The sequence below is a fragment of the Manis pentadactyla genome, chromosome 13 (genome assembly GCF_030020395.1).
Source record: "Manis pentadactyla isolate mManPen7 chromosome 13, mManPen7.hap1, whole genome shotgun sequence".
NCBI lineage: Eukaryota > Metazoa > Chordata > Mammalia > Pholidota > Manidae > Manis > Manis pentadactyla.
The window spans coordinates 75,869,033-75,888,438 of record NC_080031.1 but is presented as its reverse complement, the minus strand read 5'-3'; the positions used below and the strand labels follow the sequence as shown (position 1 = coordinate 75,888,438).

Here is a 19,406-nt window from a genome sequence, read left to right as displayed (position 1 = left end):
TCTGTCCAAAAGCAGATCATAACCCTTGTTATTGCAAAGTGCTCTCCCTGCGAATCTTATCATTGCAAACTGGGAGTTGATGCCAAAATGGGCCAGTACAACTTATCTTATCTTTTTATTTAATTTTCTCTTTATATTTTTCTATTTCTTAGGTACTTTCCTATAATTTCCCATCCTCATCTCAAGCCCCTTTACTTATTACACACCCACAGCTTATTATTCTTTGTTAAAAGTATATAAGATTACAGTTATAACAGCTTCTTCATGTTCATTTTCTTTTTGAAGTCACCTATGGGCACTTACAAAATGAAATAAAATGTGCATGCTTTTCTCCTGTTAATCTGTCTTATGTTAGTCTAATACCTAGTTGAGGCATACAACCTAAGACAGTAGAAGCAATCTGGCCTCCTCTACATGAGGATGGCACACAGAAATTCCTGTGTGAGAACACAGAATTTTTCCCTGTTATTGTGAGAGTTTGCATATGGATTTTGATATTCTGATGGAAAAGGAAGGGTTGGAAAAAAAGGGTAAGGTGCAGTATGTTTTCCATTCAGATGTACAGGTGTTTTTTATGATAATTTCCATTATGTGTACTATGAAAAAAAATTAATTGGACATTTGAGAGAAAATTTAGATTTAATTTATCCTAGAAAATGATGTGATGAAGTTAAACTAAGAAAAATTTCAAGTATTGGCATGTGCAAGAAACTCCTGATTTCATTATATCCTTTTGCAATTACAGTAGGCAATTTAAACCTTTGGTTGTCTAAAATGCTGCTTTTAGTGATTTAATCTGCCTATGAGGCAACTGGGGATCTTGTTGCCATGCTTAGTATCCTTCAAGATGTCTGGGTTTCGATATGCATTTCTAACAAGTTCCACATTACTCTGATGCTTCTAGAACACTGTTTATGCTTTGAATAGCAAGATTTCAGGAGCCAATCAAGTGGAGAACATTCATCCTAAAAAGCTTGGATAGTTTTTTCTTCCAGCACCCTTGTCATCTGTTTTGTTACACACTGTGCTGAAAACCTGAAAATTATTAGTTGATAATTAACATAGAGAGTGAACATAACAATGGAATTACCATTTTCTTTTCTTTCATTTTTATTCTCCACTGGTAAATTGAAATGAGTGCTTGAACATTTTTGTACTGTTTGTTCTAAGTTTTTCCTTTTGGTCTCCCTCCAACATTAACCTTAACTTCTGGTTCTTAAAATTTATATATGTTGAAAATCAGTTATATTATCCAGAAAAAATCCTAATTATCTAATACTTTCCTATTATTTTGTAAGAAAATCTCCATTTATGTTAATATTCACTATTAAACACATCCATGTATAGAACATATGGCTGATAATATACATTTAGTACTTTTATTGAATAAACTTTGAAAAAAAATATTTATTTAATCAATTATATAAAACTGTTTTATATATGTTAGTAGTCAACCACCAGATTCCATGACTCTGCTCCATTTAGCAGAAGTAATTTTTGTCACATGATTACTGATAAGATTAAAATATTAAAACATTCAACGGAAACATTGTATGAGACTAAGCCAGTCTATTTCTGACTGGGGATGGCTTGTGGGCAGTGAGCTTGTGGTATCTACATCTTTATCACTGAGCCATTACACTGTGATAATGTTGAAACAAGATATTTATAAAATATCTACTTTAAAATAATTCAATCCAAAATGTAAAGTGCAGAGAGATGTCCATATCAGGTGGTATCAATCTCATAATTTTCAATATTTACTGTTTCAAAATGTGATAAGACAATCCATTCTAAATTGCTTCATAGAGTTGATCCCTCAAATCTTATGTATGTTTCTGACCAAGAGGAAACTCTTTTGTGCTACAACTTTGCTGAAAGCTTTCTTCACATCTTTGTTTGTCAGTGTGTATATGAGAAGATTTACCAACAGGGTGACCACACAGTAGAACACAGAGACCACTTTACCAATGGTGAAGTTGTACTTGGCTGGAGGGCGGATATTGGCAAAGATGATGGTGCCATAGTAGATGGTGATGACAGTGAGGTGGGAGGCGCAGGTGGAGAAAGCTTTCTTCTGAGCCTCCAAGGAAGACAGTCTGATTATTGTTACCACAATGTGTTCATAGGATGGTGAGAAGAAAAGAACTGAGAATCACAGCAGAGGTACATGTGTTGCCCAAGGCCTCCACCAAGAATGAGTCTGAGCAAAAGAGTTTATAGATGGGGTCTGAGTCACAAAAGAAATGGTTGATCTTCTGGGGGTCACAGAAGTTCAGATGAGGGATTAGTATGCTAGGCACAAGACGGATGATGAAGCCCCCAGTCCAAAATCCAGCAGAGAAGTGCAGGCACACTGGGATCCTCATGAGCACTGAGTATCTTAGAGGGTTGTAGATGGCCAGATACTGGTCATAGGCCATCACTGCCAGGAGGATGCTCTCGGTAGTTCCCATGGAGAAAAAGAAGTAGTACTGGGCTATACAGCCAGACACAGAGATGGTGACACCTCCGTGACAGACAGGTGGCCAGCAGTTTGGGTACTGTGACTGTGGTGTAACAGATCTCAAGGAAGGACAGATTTCCAAAGAAAATGTACATGGGCATCTGGAGTGTGGCCTTCATCACAACAGTGAACATGATGAGGGTGTTTGCCTGAAGGGACAGCAGATACACAGTGAGGAACATCACAAACAATGCGAGTTGCAGGTAGAGAATACCTGGAAACCCAAGAAAAATGAACTTGGTCACTGTGGTCTGGTCTGTCTCCTCCACAGCTCATCCTCTCTGATCTGGAACCAACAAAGCCTGGATTATAGATGAGCAAGAATGGGATATTTTAATATTCATTTACTTCATGATGATAAAGGACCGCTAAACATATTATGATTAATGGCTACCAAAAGCATAATTGCTGTCTTTATAAACAGTTTGCATGAATCAGCTCATTTAATTTAAATAATACATCTCCAAAGTAAATAATCTAATAATCTACTCTGCAAATGAAGATATTAAAGGACGAAGCAGGTTTCCCTCAGTTTCATCACTTTAAGTGTTGGGGTAGAATTAGTACCCAGGTAGGGGAATATGAAGGGTCACAATCTGAGCTAATCCATGCAGAAACGTGGCTACAAGAAGAACATGGCATTGTCCGTCCTGGAGTAACACACACTCTAAACATTAGACGATGAATATATCCACAGCAATGCTGATCAGAGACCCGTAGATCCAGGAAAGAGGGATTCAGAACACAGCTCCTAAGCCATGCCGGTTTCCTCATGAAGACAGAGGGCTGCTTTGGTTTTAACATTGTGACCCTCATTATATGCCATAATTCAGAACTTAGGGGTAAATTTATAAATGAATAAACTGTATATCTAGAAAACAGAATAGTAGTCAACATGTATATGAAACATATTTTGTTAAAAAGAAATACAAGGAATCCAGATTGGTAAAGAAGTCAAACTGTCACTATTTGCAGATGACATGATATTGTACATAAAAAACCCTAAAGACTCCACTGAAAAACTACTAGAACTAATGTCGGAATTCAGCAAAGTTGCAGGATACAAAATTAACACACAGAAATCTATGGCTTTGCTATACACTAATAATGAACTAATAGAAAGAGAAATCAGGAAAACAATTCCATTCACAATAGCATCAGAAAGAATAAAATACCTAGGAATAAACCTAACCACGGAAGTGAAAGACCTATAGCCTGAAAACTATGACACTCTAAAGAGAAACTAAAGAGGTCACTAACAAATGGAAACTCATCCCATACTCCTGGCTAGGAAGAATAAATATTGTCAAAATGGCCATCCTGCCCAAAACAATATACAAATTCGATGCAATCCCTATTAAATTACCAACAGCATTCTTCAATGAACTGGAACAAATAGTTCAAAAATTCATATGGAACCACCAAAGACCCCGAATAGAGAAAGCAATCCTGAGAAGGAAGAATAAAGTGGGGGGGATCTCACTCCCCAACTTCAAGCTCTACTACAAAGCCGTAGTAATCAAAACAATTTGGTACTGGCACATGAACAGAGCCACAGACCAATGGAACAGAATAGATACTCCAAACATTAACCCAAATATATATGGTCAACTAATATTCGATAAAGGAGCCATGGACATACAATGGGGAAATGACAGTCTCTTCAACAGATGGTGCTGGCAAAACTGGGCAGCTACATGTAAGTTAATGAAACTGGATCACTGTCTACCCCATAAACAAAAGTAAACTCCAAATGGATCAAAGACCTGAATGTAAGTCATGAAACCATAAAACTCTTAGAAAAACCTAGGCAAAAATCTCTTAGACATAAACATGCGTGAACTCTTCTTGAACATATCTCCCCGGGCAAAGGAAACAACAGCAAAAATGAATAAGTGGGACTATATCAAGCTGAAAAGCTTCTGTATAGCAAAATACACCATGAATAGAACAAAAAGGTATCCTACAATATGGGAGAATATATTCATAAATGACAGATCCGATAAAGGGTGGACAGCCAAAATATATAAAGAGCTCACACACCTCAACAAACAAAAAGCAAATAATCCAATTAAAAAATGGGCAGAGGAACTGAATAGACAGTTCTCTAAAGAAGAAATTCAGATGGCTAACAGACACATGCAAAGATGCTCAACATCGCTTATCATCAGAGAAATGCAAATTAAAACCACAATGAGATATCACCTCACACCAGTAAGGATGGCTACCATCCAAAAGACAAACAACAACAAATGTTAATGAGTTTGTGGAGAAAGTGGAACCCTCCTACACTGCTGGTGGGAATGTAAATTATTTCAACCTTTGTGGAAAGCAGTATGGAGGTTCCTCAGAATGTTCAAAATAGACTTACCATTTGATCCAGGAATTCCACTCCTAGGAGTATACCCTAAGAATGCAGCACTTCAGTTTGAAAAAGACAGATACACCCCTATGTTTATCACTGCACTGTTTACAATAGCCAAGATATGGAAGCAACCTAAGTGTCCACCAGTAGATGAATGGATAAAGAAGATGTGGTACAAATACACAATGGAATATTACTCAGCTAAAAGAAAAAAACAGATCCTACTATTTGCAACAACATGAATGGAGCTAGAGGGTATTATACTCAGTGAAATAAGCCAGGTGGAGAAAGACAAGTACCAAATGATTTCACTCTTATGTGGAGTATAAGAAAAAAGCAAAACTGAATCAACAAAATAGCAGCAGAATCACAGAACCCAAGAATAGACTAACAATTACCAAAGGGAAAGGGACTGTGGAGAATGGGTGGGAAGGGAGGGATAAGGGTGGGGAAAAAGAAAGGGGCATTATGATTACCATGTATAGTGTGGGGGCCACGGGGAGGGCTGTGCAACACAGAGAAGACAAGTAGTGATTTTACAGCATCTTACAATGCTGTTGGATAGTGACTGTGAAGGGGTATGTGCGGGGGACTTGGTGATAGAGGGAGCCTAGTAAACATAATATCTTTCATGTTACTGTAGATTAATGATACCAAAATAATTATATATATATATATACACATATATATGTATATATTATGTGCATGTAAGAAAATAAAATAAAAATATTTTGTTAAAATCTTACTATTCTTAGATACTTGTTTTTTAAGTCAGTGTATCCACCAGTTTTTCTACATTGGTTGGAAACAATCAACCATAAAATTTTCTTTTTTTAAATTGGGAACTACTTAATATACAATACTATATTTGTTTCTCATGTACAACATATTGACAAATGTACTTTACCATATGCTCACCATGCTAAATACAGTTATACCCTGCTAACACAACAAAATATTTCAGTATTATTAGTTATATTATCTATGCTGTGCTTCCATTCCTATGACTACTTTATTTTATAATTTGAAGTTTGTGTGGAAGAGGATGAAGAGGTGGTTGATAAAGGTGAAGGGGATAAAGAGGTACGAACTCCAAGCTAATAATTTTAAATTCAAAAGTCCATTAATCCTTTAGTGGGCATAGAGTTTCTTTCCATAGCATAAGAACACTTTATATGAGACATAGAGTCATACCAAATATAAGAATACAATATGCTAGTTATAATTATGTTGCATTTTTATCAAAAAAATAGATAAGTATCGTTTTTGTAAAAACAATTTTTCCAATGGATACATGTGCTTTAGGGCCAAAACATCCAGATGATAGCTGTAAAGTATAGTGGTAACATATTAGTAGCAATAATAAAAACTTTTTATATATATATGTATTACTTTCATATATAAAATATTTCATATGTAATATAATAATGTTAGGGGGCTTGAGTTTGCACTCCTCGGTTCTTGTTCCCACTGCAACAGAGAACTGAGGGGGCAGAGAGACACAGCCGTGAAGCAGAGCAGAAGTTTTATTTGAATACAGTCCAAAGGAGGAGCAGACTAGAGTCAAGGTAGGTGAAGACAAATTTATCATAGGGATTTTTATATATAATAATTTTTTATTACAGGGATTAACTCTGACTTTTCTGGCTCTCTAGTTTTATCTTGTTAACTCTTTGAGTCCCTTTTAGTGGGCTTTACTGTCGTATTCTCTCTCCACCAGCTCATATCTATTTCTTCTACTTAACAATAATATATATTTTTTTACCATTTTTTAAAATTCCTACAATAAAGATACAGACTTACTATCTCTTATATCATAGTGGAAAACTGGCTGAAAAAAATGTGAAGACTATTGGATTCATATTCACATATTTCTGGATTAAACTTTTATGGAGATTTTGAATCTCAAAATACTATTGAAAAATGTGTACAGATTTTATGCAATAATATTAATGGTCTCTGGGGTGCCCTGTTGACACCACAGAAGTTTTCAAAGTATGCATTATAAAAATTTTAGTTACATCTGATTAAAATTTAAATTATACTAGTATGGCCAAGGGATATTTTATTTGTCTCAGAAACCCAATTTGTAGATCTTAATACTATAAAAATCCTGGCTTATTTGTAAAACTAAAATTTTGTTTCTTGCAGGCTATACCACTATTCAAAATCTTTGCAAATTATTCTGACTAGCAACCAACCTAGAATTTTAAATTTAAGAAAAATTCAAGGAAAGAACTTAGACTTGTTTTTTAAAAAACCTTTCCCTGATTTTGTTTCTGGTTCCATTTGAAAATTATTAGCATTTATACTATTAACTTACTATCAAGATTCCAAAGTATTTCTTACTGCTATTATGAAAAGGATATTACATACCACTTCTTCTCCTACCTTTAATCACATATTAACTATTTGGAAATTATATAAGTAGAGGTTTAGAACAGAATCAAGGGCACATCATCACAAAGAGAAATCTATTTTCTTTTGTAAAAGATGTGATGGCTATCTAACTCTGCCTATAGCAAAAATTAGGGTTATACACTCTCTATCTATATAGAACCTTAGGAGGAAACTGGATGATGGGGGGATTTAATTTTTAAAAAATATACACTTTTATAAAAATTAAATATCTTTTATTTATAAAAAGTATCTTACATATAATTTTTATTTCTTTGGTATTTTAATTTTTAAACTATAGTCACTCATCCTACATGCTAAATGAATGCCTGAGAAAGTATATTGCCTCAGATTACACATTATAAAAGTTATAAAAGAATTGCTATAGAACTCTATTACTCTAGACAAATGAGGAATAACAAAGATTAACCCTCACAGATATACTCACAGCATATATTCTGTTTAAATAATTCTCGGGACTGGGATGTTATTAGTTAAATTTCTTTTAAATCCTCCCTTTCAACAAGGCTGTACATTAGAGTACAGCACATTCAATTGGATCTTAATGGAATTAGCCATGGAAGCTCCTCCCTGCTGTGCCTTTGGGTGTGGGTCACCATCTGTGCTATAGATAAACACCAAATTTCTTTATATTTTTTCTTTTTCTCCTCTGCGATCAAGCTGCAAAGAAAGACATTGCCTCAGATCCCATTGTGAGAAGAATTAGGATTTCATCAATCTTGAGTTTCATTAATCTGCTCTCTCTTTTGGGACGTCCACATAGATTCCCTGAAGATTTTCGTCTGGTGAGGGTCAGAGAACTTTCCCCTTAGGATCAAAGGAAGAATAAAGAAACTTTGGGAACCATTAGAAATGCCTTCATGGGAGTGGAAAGAATGTCTTCCCAACTGGCGACATTAGAAGCCACTGCCTCTGGTATTAACCCTTCAAAATATGATTGTAGAATGGCATCTCTCAATATTTCAGTCACCACAAGTCATGACCAGAATATAGCATTCTCCAACATACAAAGTACAATGTAGATCAGAAATAGTCTTCTTTTCCAATAATAAAGCCATAAAACAAAGTCAAAACCAGACAAGCAAAAACGTCTCTCGTTACTTGACATCTCTTTATAGCAAATAACTAAACTAAAAAGCACTTGCTGACTGAATGTGGAAACTGTCACCCACTCTAGCAGATGGAACCATTTCATGTAGCAGTTATGTTCTAGGGCCTTAGGGAATATGTGAAGAGGGTATAAAAGTCTGAAAAATTTGGTATTAGAAGAGAACAAAACAGCTACCTATAAGACTGAATAAAACAAATCTAGATGATATCTTTATGTCTATTAAAGAAAGTATCAACTAGTGGCTGTCAGGAAGTGTAAGTCACCAGGAGATATTTGAAAATGTGTGGAGGTGGTGTGTTTGCAATAACATGGAAAGTCAGTTTCATGTATTGGCATGGGCATGAAGAAAATTAATTGTCTTGAAAATACCAAAAGCCCTCTGAAGGTATTAATAGAGATCCCACTAAGGATCACTGTGCTAAGGGTATAGAGGAAAATTTTTAAATGAACTTTTAGAGCTGTAATTGGCATATGATAAAATATACCTATTACACATATAGGTTTGATGTGGCAAATTTATGTAATTACAACTGCTATCAAGAAAGATACATTCTTATTCATTCCAGAAAGTCTCCTCATGCCTCATGCACTCATTCAATTTTCCCATTAGGCCCAACCAACCAAGGCTCTCGTTTTTCTTACAATAGCTTAGCCCTGCTTACTCCAGATTTTCACACATACAGAAGCATAGATCATGTATTCTTTTGTGTCAAGCTTCTTGTAACATCATAATTTAGAGATTTTTCCATGCTGAGGTGTTTTGTAAGTCTCTTCAATTGCTGAGTTGCATCCCTTTGAACAAGTACACAATAATTTAAGCAACTATTTACCTTTTGGTAGATATTTAGACTGCTTTCAATGTGGGATTAATAAGAAAAAAGCCACTGAATTTTCATGTACAAATCCTTGTCACAGTCATTCTCCCTTCCATTTGATTAAAAAGCTAGGAGTGCAACTGCCCAGGTGTGGTAAGTGCCTATTTTGCTTACTAAGAAATTACCATGGCTTTTCCAAAATTGTTGCAAAATTTTACATTTCCATATTCTCACCCACCATTGATATTGCCCCATTTAAATTTTAGCTGTTCTAGTGTGTGTGCAGTGTATCTCATTTCTCAGTTTTCATTTCTGATGACTAATGATACATCTTTTCAGGTGTTCACTGGCCATTTATTATGAAATTTTGTCAAGTGCCCAAATGTGGGCATTTATAATTGATTATTTTACCCCATTGTTTAATCATTCTAGTTCCATTTATAGGTATGTGTGATGTGTTTGTGTATATTTTTCTTTCAGTTTTTATTTTCTTTTTCATTTCTTTGGCAATGTTTCCTAAAGAGCAAAAGTTTTAATTTTCATGAAGTCAATATTACCATTTTAATCTTTTATGATTTATACTTGGTGGTGTGGGTATTTTATAAGACTTATACTACTAGAAGTTTATGATGTTTTTGCTATTTCTTCTAGAAAATTGTAGTTTCAAATCTTACATTTAGGTAATGAGTCTTTTCTAGTGAATTTTGTGCATGGCATCAAGGGAAATTTCAGATTTTATATTTCCAGAATGGATTTTCTATGCTATTTTAACAAGTACAATTCTTTATTCACTGAATTTTTGCTTTTTTTTTGGAAAATTCTGAAATGGTGGGTCTATTTCATGACTCTACATGAAGCATTTGGTTAAATTTATGCAAATAATAGTGTTTACTAACAACACTTTATATTTCATCTGGAAATCCGTAAAAATCCTCCAACTTTATGTTCTCAAAATAGTTTTTCTAGTCTAAACGTTTCAGAAACATCTCAGAAATACACACACACACACACACACACACACACACTGGAATTTTGAGTGATCTGATGCATGAATATGGTATATCTTACCATTTATTTGGCTGTTTGAATTTCTCTTAGCACTATTTTATATATGTAAGCACAAAGCTCCCCCATATATATTTAAAATTAAAGACCTATACACTTTATTAAAATGAGTTCTATTAAAGTAGTGTTTTTCAAATTTCACCTTCTAATTTTTGTTATAAAAATACAGTTGATTTTTGTTTAATGACCTTGTGATCTTTGATCTAACTAAGTTCATTTTCTAGTTCTGGTAGTTTTTAAATACATTACTTATGATTTTATATGTAAGCAATATTATTTACAAATAAGCCTATCTTCTTTCTTTCCAATCAATATTCTTACTTATAAGAATGACTATATTAAATTAACTTGCCATATTATACTTCCCAGGGCCTCTAGTAAAATATTATAATTAGATATTGCTCTCTTGTCCTTAATCAGAAAAGAAGGGATTTAGTGGTCAACTATTAATTGTTGTATTAGGTACAGGTGTTTTGTTTCTTTTTTAACAAATAGGATGTCTTTCTTAAATTCATGAAAACCATTTTTAATGTAGTTTGATAAGTGTGCTTTTTGCTGTTAAAACACAAAAGGTTTGAATTTTTCCAATGCTACAAATGCTTCTATTGAGATAGTTATAACATTCTTAAGATTTATTATTTCTATGTGCTTTATTTCTATGTTAAACCCCCTTCACATTTCTTGCTTACATTCCTTTTGGCAATGATTTATGATCCTTAATATATTGCTAGATTTTATTTTATTGTGTTTTAATGAGGATATTTGATGACATATTCATGAAGATATTCCTCTTGCTTTTATTCACATAAATGCCTGCCCAGTGATACTATTTGGGAGGATATTTAATTACAGAATATAGTTACAAAATATGACTAATCAGGTTTTGCACGTTTTTATAGAGGAAATTGCCATAATATGTGTCTTTCAAGATATTTTAACATTTCCATTATATTACTGAAATTAGATACTGAGAAGTGACTGCTGGTTACCATGGGGGAGGTGCTGGATTGGGTAGGTGAAGGGAATAGATAAAAAGGCACAAAATCTCGATCGAAAAATAAATTGCTCATGGGGATGAAAGTACAGCATAGAGAATATAGTCAAGGGTTCTGTAACATCTTTCTATGTTGACATTATCTACACTAGTTTGAATGAAAATTTAATAATGTGTGTAACTATTGATTCACTATGTTGTGTATTTGAAACCAATATGATATTGTATGCCAACTACACTTTAATAAAAATATAATTAAAAAATTAGCTAAACCTAAACTAAAGTGAACTAAAGCACAAAGAAGCAGTAACACATAAAGCAAAAATATTTAAACTTGAGCGGTACCTAAATAAATGGACAATTAGAACCATCATCGATTTAAAAAATCATAAAAATATGGGAAAGGGCAATACAACTTCTGGTATTAATATGTTATAAAAAGAAACTGCCCATAATTCAGAAAAAATAATGAGGCATGCAAAATTAGCAAAGGGTATCTTAAAGGAAAAAAATTAATTGGCAGATATTCCTGACAGAGCTCAATATTCTAAGTGATTAGAAAGAGATTTTAAAAGTACTGTCTAGAATGGCCACTATCCAAAAGATCAGAAATAACAAGTGTTGGTGAGGATTTGGAGAAATGGGAACCCTCCTGCACTGTAGGTGGTAATATAAATTGGTGCAGCTACAATATGGAGGTTCCTCAAAAATTAAAAGAGAAATACCTTACCACCCAGTATTTCCACTTCTCGGAGTTTACCCAAAGAAAACAGCATCTCTGATTTTAAAAGATGTATACACCCATATGTTTGTTACATTATTTACAATAGCCAAGATATGGAGGTAACCAAAGTGTCTGTCAATACATCTATTGGCTATAAATAAAGAAGATCTGGTTCATATATACAGTGATATATTGTTCATCTATAAAACAGAAAGAAATCCTGCCATTTGTGACAACATGGATGGACTTACAGGGTATTATGCTGAGTGAAATAAGCCAGGCAGGAAAAGACAAATAACTGATGATTTCATTTATTTGTGGAATCTAAAAATAAAACAAAATCAAATGAGCAGAAGAGCAGTAGAGTCATAGACATTGAGGTGTAGCCATTCGTTACCATGGGGGATGGGTTGGGGAGGGTGGGTGAATCAGATGAAAGGGGTAAAGAGGCACAAAATCTCAAAACACAATGTAAATTAGTCATGGGGATGAAAGTACGGCATAAGGAATGTAATCAGTTCGGTAACATCTTTATATGTTGCCAGGAACTATGCTAATTGAGGTGAGGATTTAATAACATATATAACTGCTGAGTTCTTGAAACCAATATGATATTGTAGGTCAACTATATTCAAAAATGAATTTAAAATTTATACACATACCTAACTTTGGAGCACCAAATGATATTAAGCAAGTATTAACAAATCTGAGCATAGAATAAGGCAACAATAAATAATAAGGGGAGACCACACTCTCAGCTATAGACAGGTCATCAGAAAATCAGAGGCAGAAAAGCAGAAAAGGAAACATTGAAATGAAACCACACTTTAGACCAAATAAACTTAACAGATGTATGTATAGAAGTCCCACCCAACAACAGTACAATACACACTATTCAAACATTTACCCTTGGGTATAGAATTTGGCTGCCTTAGATAATTATAATCACTCATGCCCATACCCGTACATGCCACCAACATTCCATATCACTGTAAACAGCTTGTTCCACACATTTTCACGTATCTCCTGGTGACTTCCACTGCCTCGTTTATCACCACTGGTTTACGATTTCTTTCCCTAATGGGTAAATGTCTGATGTACTTGGCGTTTATGACTAAGAATTGAATTTTTATTTGATTTTATATAGTGGCTAACCAATGTCCACAAAACATGCTAAACAACATAGTCTTTTTCTTGAACTATTTAAGCAAGCTTAAAGTTATACTGTAAATTCCCTTATCACTATACATATGTGACTATCATCTAGACTTATTCTACTCAGTCTTCTAGGTTGGTGTTCTCTTCTGCTAACAAATTTCATCAGGTGTTTTTTTACATTTGCATATAGGCATTGTGCTCTCATACATATATGTCTCATGAAGTGGCTCAGAATTGGTATCTACTCCAGTAGGAAGCATAATTTTCCCAAGCATCTGATTAATGCTTTCTCCATTGAAGCATTTGCTATAGAGATGCAAGCCAGGGTTGTTTTTTGCACTGTATTACTGTAAAATGAGATATTCAGGCTAATCTCTGAATTAGCTTTGTAGCTAGATAATATGATTTTCTGGCTGTGTTTATGGTGTCTGAAATATTGAGGAATACAATTCTGCAATAAAAAATGAAGGGTTGGTAAGATGGGTAATGGGATCTAAAGAAACCACTTAGGATGTTATTCCTTCAGTTCCTGTGAAGTCATTTTTAATAGTTTCCAGAGTTTCTTCTTCCTTTGATCCCTAAGGAAGAGGACCTGACCCTCTCCAAAGGAAAGTCCTCTGGGAATCTACACGAATGTCTCAAGGTGCAGGGCAAACTTCTGAGGCTCAAAGCTAATGTGACCCCATTCATCCTCATAGGGGAGGCTTTTCAGAGCCTCTCAGAGCAGGCTTTTCTGGGCATCTTGGCCAGAGAGGGGAAATTTCATTTAAAACATGAGGAATTTGGTGTTCATTTATACCATAGATGGGGTGACACAGCCAATGATGCAGCAGGGCATAATTAATCAGCATTCTTCCCTTGTGAACAAATTGAAAATAGTGTGCTCTAATATAGAGCGTGGTGAAAAGGAGAGTTTAAACAAAATTTTCCCATAATATTCCATTTCTGAAAATAACTAAATGGAATAAAGGCTTGTGAGTATACCTGGGGACACATAAACAATGCCATTTTTTACTTTCCAGGAGAGTAATTGATTTACATAACAGAACGTTTATAATTTTGGATATTTTGTAATCTAGGCACTGTTCTTTCTCAGACATTCCTTTGTCATGTGAAATGCATAACTAACTTACATATGAACTACAGCTTATGAAATATAACTATACCTTATAAGCTACAGTTCCTCTTTATATGTAATTTTATTTTTATCAAAAGTGTTAAATGATTTAAAATTAATTTCTTCTATCTTTTTGTTCCTTCTTAAAGTTACATACAACTTGGGAGTGTAGAACCCTACTTGTGTGAAAGGCAGAATTAGTAACTGTGATGTCATTTAGAAAAAGAAGAGGGATGTTGTCTTTGGGATGATGTTCATCTGAATCTGTTGTCAAAGATCTACGTATATAATTTCCAAATAGTTATTTGATTTCTTTCTGTGAATGCTAGGAGAAAAATAGTCCTGCAATGTTCATTAAATAATCACAATAAAAGATACCTTGGACTTTTGATCTTATATGAATAATATAAATGTTAATATTTTTCTTATAGAACTAAAGAATCAAACTCAGGGAGACTATTTAAAAAATCAGTCCTAGTTTTTTCATCCAAATGATTTCCTTAAATTATAAATTCTAGGTGACTGTTAGTCATAATGTTTTCAAATATTTTTGAAAACTGCTCTAGCCTGTGAAATGCATGCATTTATTTTTGTTACTTGGAATAATATGGAAAGTGTTAGTATTTTTAGGAAATTAATATTTAGAGGTTCATTTAGTGGGATAAATAAAATATCCCTAGACCATACTAACATAATTTCACTTTTAACCAGGTCTAACTAATAATTTCAATCATGTATGTGTGTGTATATATATAATATATATATTATATATATAATATATATATTATATATTATATATATATATTATAATACATCAATAGTGCACAAAAGGAAACAGTAATGGTGTGGCATAAAGCGTTTACACATCTTTCAATAAAGTTTTATGATTGGGAGTTTCCAAAGAGTTTAACACAGAAATGTGCAGACATGAACATAATTGCCTTCATGTTTCATTTTGGTGATTTTTTCACTGTGATATAGGAGCTATCAAGTCTGCACCTTTATGGCAAGGAATTTGAAAAATAGTAAAAATTTTATTGTATATATACCACAAAGTTCTTACTATGGAAACAAATAATTTTTTCTACTATACACTTATCATGTGGATTATTTCGTCTGACAGGCCATTTCCTCCCCTAGTTTGGGGACGTTTTCAGCAATTATTTCTTCAAAGACACTTCTATCCCTTTTTTCTCTCTCTTGTTCTTCTGGTACCCCTAAAATGCAGATATTGTTCCGTTTGGATTGGTCACACAGTTCTCTTAATATTCTTTCATTCCTGGAGATCCTTTATCTCTCTCTGCATCAGCTTTTCTGCATTCCTGTTCTCTGTTTTCTAGTCCATTAATGGTCTCTTGCATCTCGTCCATTCTGCTTTGAAGTCCTTCCAGAGAGTGTTTTATTTCTGTATTCTCCCTCCTTAGTTCTTGCATATTTCTCTGCAAGTCCATCAGCATGGTTATGACTTTTGTTTGAATTCATATTCAGGAAGACTGGTTAAATCTATCTCCCCAGGTTCCTTCTCAGGGGAAGATGTAGAAGATGTCGAAGCTGTCTGGGTTAGTCTTTTCTGAATCAAATTTTTTTTCCTTTTCATGTTGATAGGTGTAGTGGTATGCTATTGACTCGTCTGTCAGCTGAGAGAGCCATGACTCTTTCCACTTGCTCCTGGCCTTTCTTTACTGGGAGAACTGCGACCCCTAGTGGCTTGTGTTGGGCAATTGCATGTAGACTGGGTCTCTGTATCTTGCCCGGCTGGTATGGAGGAAGCTCCCTTGCTGTGGGCATGGCCAGCTTCAGGCTGATGCTCTGTTATAGAGGACCCCGGAGGGGTAATGGACTGAGGGCTGTTTGGCTGTTTATCTCTGTGAGGGGTCTCAGAGCTGTTGCCCAGGGGGTTAGTGTGCCCAGAGTTCCCTGGAATTTCCAGCTGCTGGACTGTGACCCGGGATGCTTCCATCCATTGGTGGGGTCCCTGTCCCTTTAAGACTTTTGAAAAGCACTAGCTTTTCTTTGACACAGGGACGCTGGCTTCAGGACCCACTCAAAGGTCTTACTGTCCTGTTTCTCTAGTTTCCAGCATCCCACACATGCATTGTTTCTGCACTCTGGTGCGGATGGCTAGGGCTGGGTGTTTAGCAGTCCTGGGCTCCCTCTCCCTTCCAACTCTGACTCCTCTCCTCCCGCCGGGAGCTGGGGTGAGGGTCCTCGGGTCCCACCGGCTGCGGTTTGTATCTTACCCCTTTCACCAGGTGCTGGGTTCTCGCAGGTGTGGATGTAGTCTGGTTGTTATCCTGTGTCTTCTGGTCTCTCATTTAGGGATAGTTGTATTTGTTGTATTTTCAAAAATATATGTTTTTGGAAGGAGATTCCCACTGTCCTACTCACGCTGCCATCTTGGCTCCCTGCCTCATGTGGATTATTTGGAACTAAAGAACATGTGTACATTACATTCATTGGAAAACTGTTTCTCTACAAAAAGGATTTCTGTATTTTTTTTATTTTAGAAAGAACACTTAGGTGCAGTTATAAAATCTGTATCATACACTTAAAAATTCGTAAATGGATATATCTCACATTGAATGTTCCTTCATAATAGCCAATCTATAGAAAAAGCTGTATGTCCATTGAAGATATAATAGAATTTTGACTTTAAAGTTATTTGCTTGACTGTTCCTAACCAGTGTAGAAAAATTGGTGGTTGAACTGATTCTGAAACAAAACAAGCCAAGAATAGAATTTAGAAGAATATTTATGAAAAACTCATTTTTATATAGATGTTGAATCTTACTTTCTGTTTTGTTTACTGGTGATGGCATTTCCTCCAGTTCCTATCTTGCACCAAGCCCTGAGAGATGATGTGGGATAGGGGCCGTAATGTCCATACTGCAGCAATGCCTTGGGTTCCTAAGGCAATAGGTGTGGCCCAGGAGTTCCATCTGACATCCAGCTGTGGTCACTGGCCCTTGATATGCATGGTGCTGATTTCTTCACCTTCTTATATGTCTGGAATGGGACATACTTGCTGATGGTACAATGTCATGTTCTTGCAACAGCCACTAATTTTATGAATTAATTTGCACTGTAGTATTCTAAAACGCCCCACCTGAGTACAACATGCCCCATGATATAAAGTGATGCAACTGAGGGAAAATAATGTCTTTCCTTAGTATCTTCATTGGTAAAATATTCATGTTGGTCAAGTATTTACTATTAACCTTCAAAATTAATTTTTTGAATTAAATATCCTATTCCATGTAAAATGTTTATAAAGACACCAATTATGTTTTTGGAAGCTATTAATCTTAATATGTTTAGAGCTTTTTTATCATCATGAAGTAAATTAATATTAAAATATCCCATTCTTGCTCATCCATCATCTGGGCTTTGTTGGTTCCAGATCAGAGAGGATGAGTTATGGAGGTGACAGTGACCCAGTTCATTTTTCTTGGGTTTCCTGGTATTCTCTACCTGCAACTCACATTGTTTGTGATGTTTCTCACTGTGTATCTGCTGTCCCTCATGGCAAGCACCCTCATCATATTCACTGTTGTGATGAAGCTCACACTCCAGGCACCCATGTACATTTTCTTAGGAAATCTGTCCTTCCTGGAGATCCGGTACACCACAGACACAGTACCCAAACTGCTGGCCACATGCCTGTCACAGGGTGTCACCATCTCTGTGTCTGACTTCATAACCCAGTACTACTTCTTTTTCTCCATGGGAGCTACTGAGTGCATCCTCCTGACAGTGATGGCCTATGACCAGTACCTGGCCATCTGCAACCCTCTAAGATACTCACTGCCCATGAGGATCCCAGTGTGCCTGCAGTTCTCCACTGGATCTTGGATTGGGGGCTTCATCACCACTCTTGTGTCTACCATACTCGTTTCCCATTTAAACTTTTGTGGTCCCCAGAAGATCAACCATTTCTTTTGTGACTCAGATCCCATTTTTAAATTCTTTTGCTCAGACACATTTTAGGTGGAGGCCTTGGGCTACACATGTAGCTCTGTTGTGATTCTCAGTTCTTTTCTTCTCACCATGTCCTCCTATGAACACATTGTGGTAAAAATAACCAGACTGTCTTCCTTGGAGGTTCGAAGAAAGCTTTCTCCACCTGTGCCTCCCACCTCACTGTCATCACCATCTACTATGGCACTATCATCTTTGCCAATGTCTGCCAAGTACAACTTCACCATTGGTAAAGTGGTCTCTGTGATCTACTGCGTGGTAATGCAATTGGTAAATCCTCTCATATACACCCTGACAATCAAAGATGTGAAGAAAGCTTTCAGCAAAGTTGTAGCACAAAAGAGGTTCTTCTTGGTCAGAAACATAACTTAAGACTTGAGCAACTAACTCTATGAAGCAATTTAGAATGGATTTTCATGTCACATTTGGAAACAGTAAGTATTGAAAATTATATTATGTAATTGATGCCACCTGATACGGATGTCTCTCTGAACTTTACATATTTGCATTGAATTATACTAAAATAGATATTTTACAATGTATAATTTTGTTTTTAAGAATCTTTTCATAACATACACAGTGATAAAATGATAGCACAAGATTATTTATTGCCCACAATGTATTCCCTATCAGAAAATGTGCTAGTTCAATCCCCTATAGTATTTCAGTTAAATGTTTTCATAATTTACAACTCAACAGTTACCCTAGGCCAAAAATTGAGTTTGTTAAATGGAATAGTGTTAGGCCATGTTAATTGTTTTCTGGTTGTTTTTGTAATTCCTGTCTCTGCCTTCCTTCTTTGTGTTATATTTGCATCCTTCCTCTGTTACACGCTTCCCTTGTGATTTAATGATTTTTAGTGTTTTGCTTGGATCCCCTTCTCATTTTTTGTTTATCTAGTATAGGCTTTAGGTTTGTGGTTACCATATGATTCATAGACAGTTTATTAAATATATAACAGTCTACAATAATTTGGTAGTTGCTTGATTTCAAACATACTCCAAACATAGTACTTTTTAATTCTTATTCCTCCTCCACAGTTTATGTATATGTTATATCCTGCATTTTTAAAATTTCATTATAGTTGCTTTTCTTACTTTTGTGTTTGGCACTTCATACTTGTTTTGTAAGTAATTGGTATACTAATTTTACTGT

The 19,406-nt window shown here is 35.2% G+C and overlaps 1 pseudogene; it reads right to left on the bottom strand.

Annotated features, from left to right (window-relative positions):
• Positions 1-1,819: 1,819 nt before the first annotated feature.
• On the bottom strand, positions 1,820-18,160 carry LOC130680242 (olfactory receptor 5F1-like; annotated as a pseudogene).
• Positions 18,161-19,406: the final 1,246 nt, after the last annotated feature.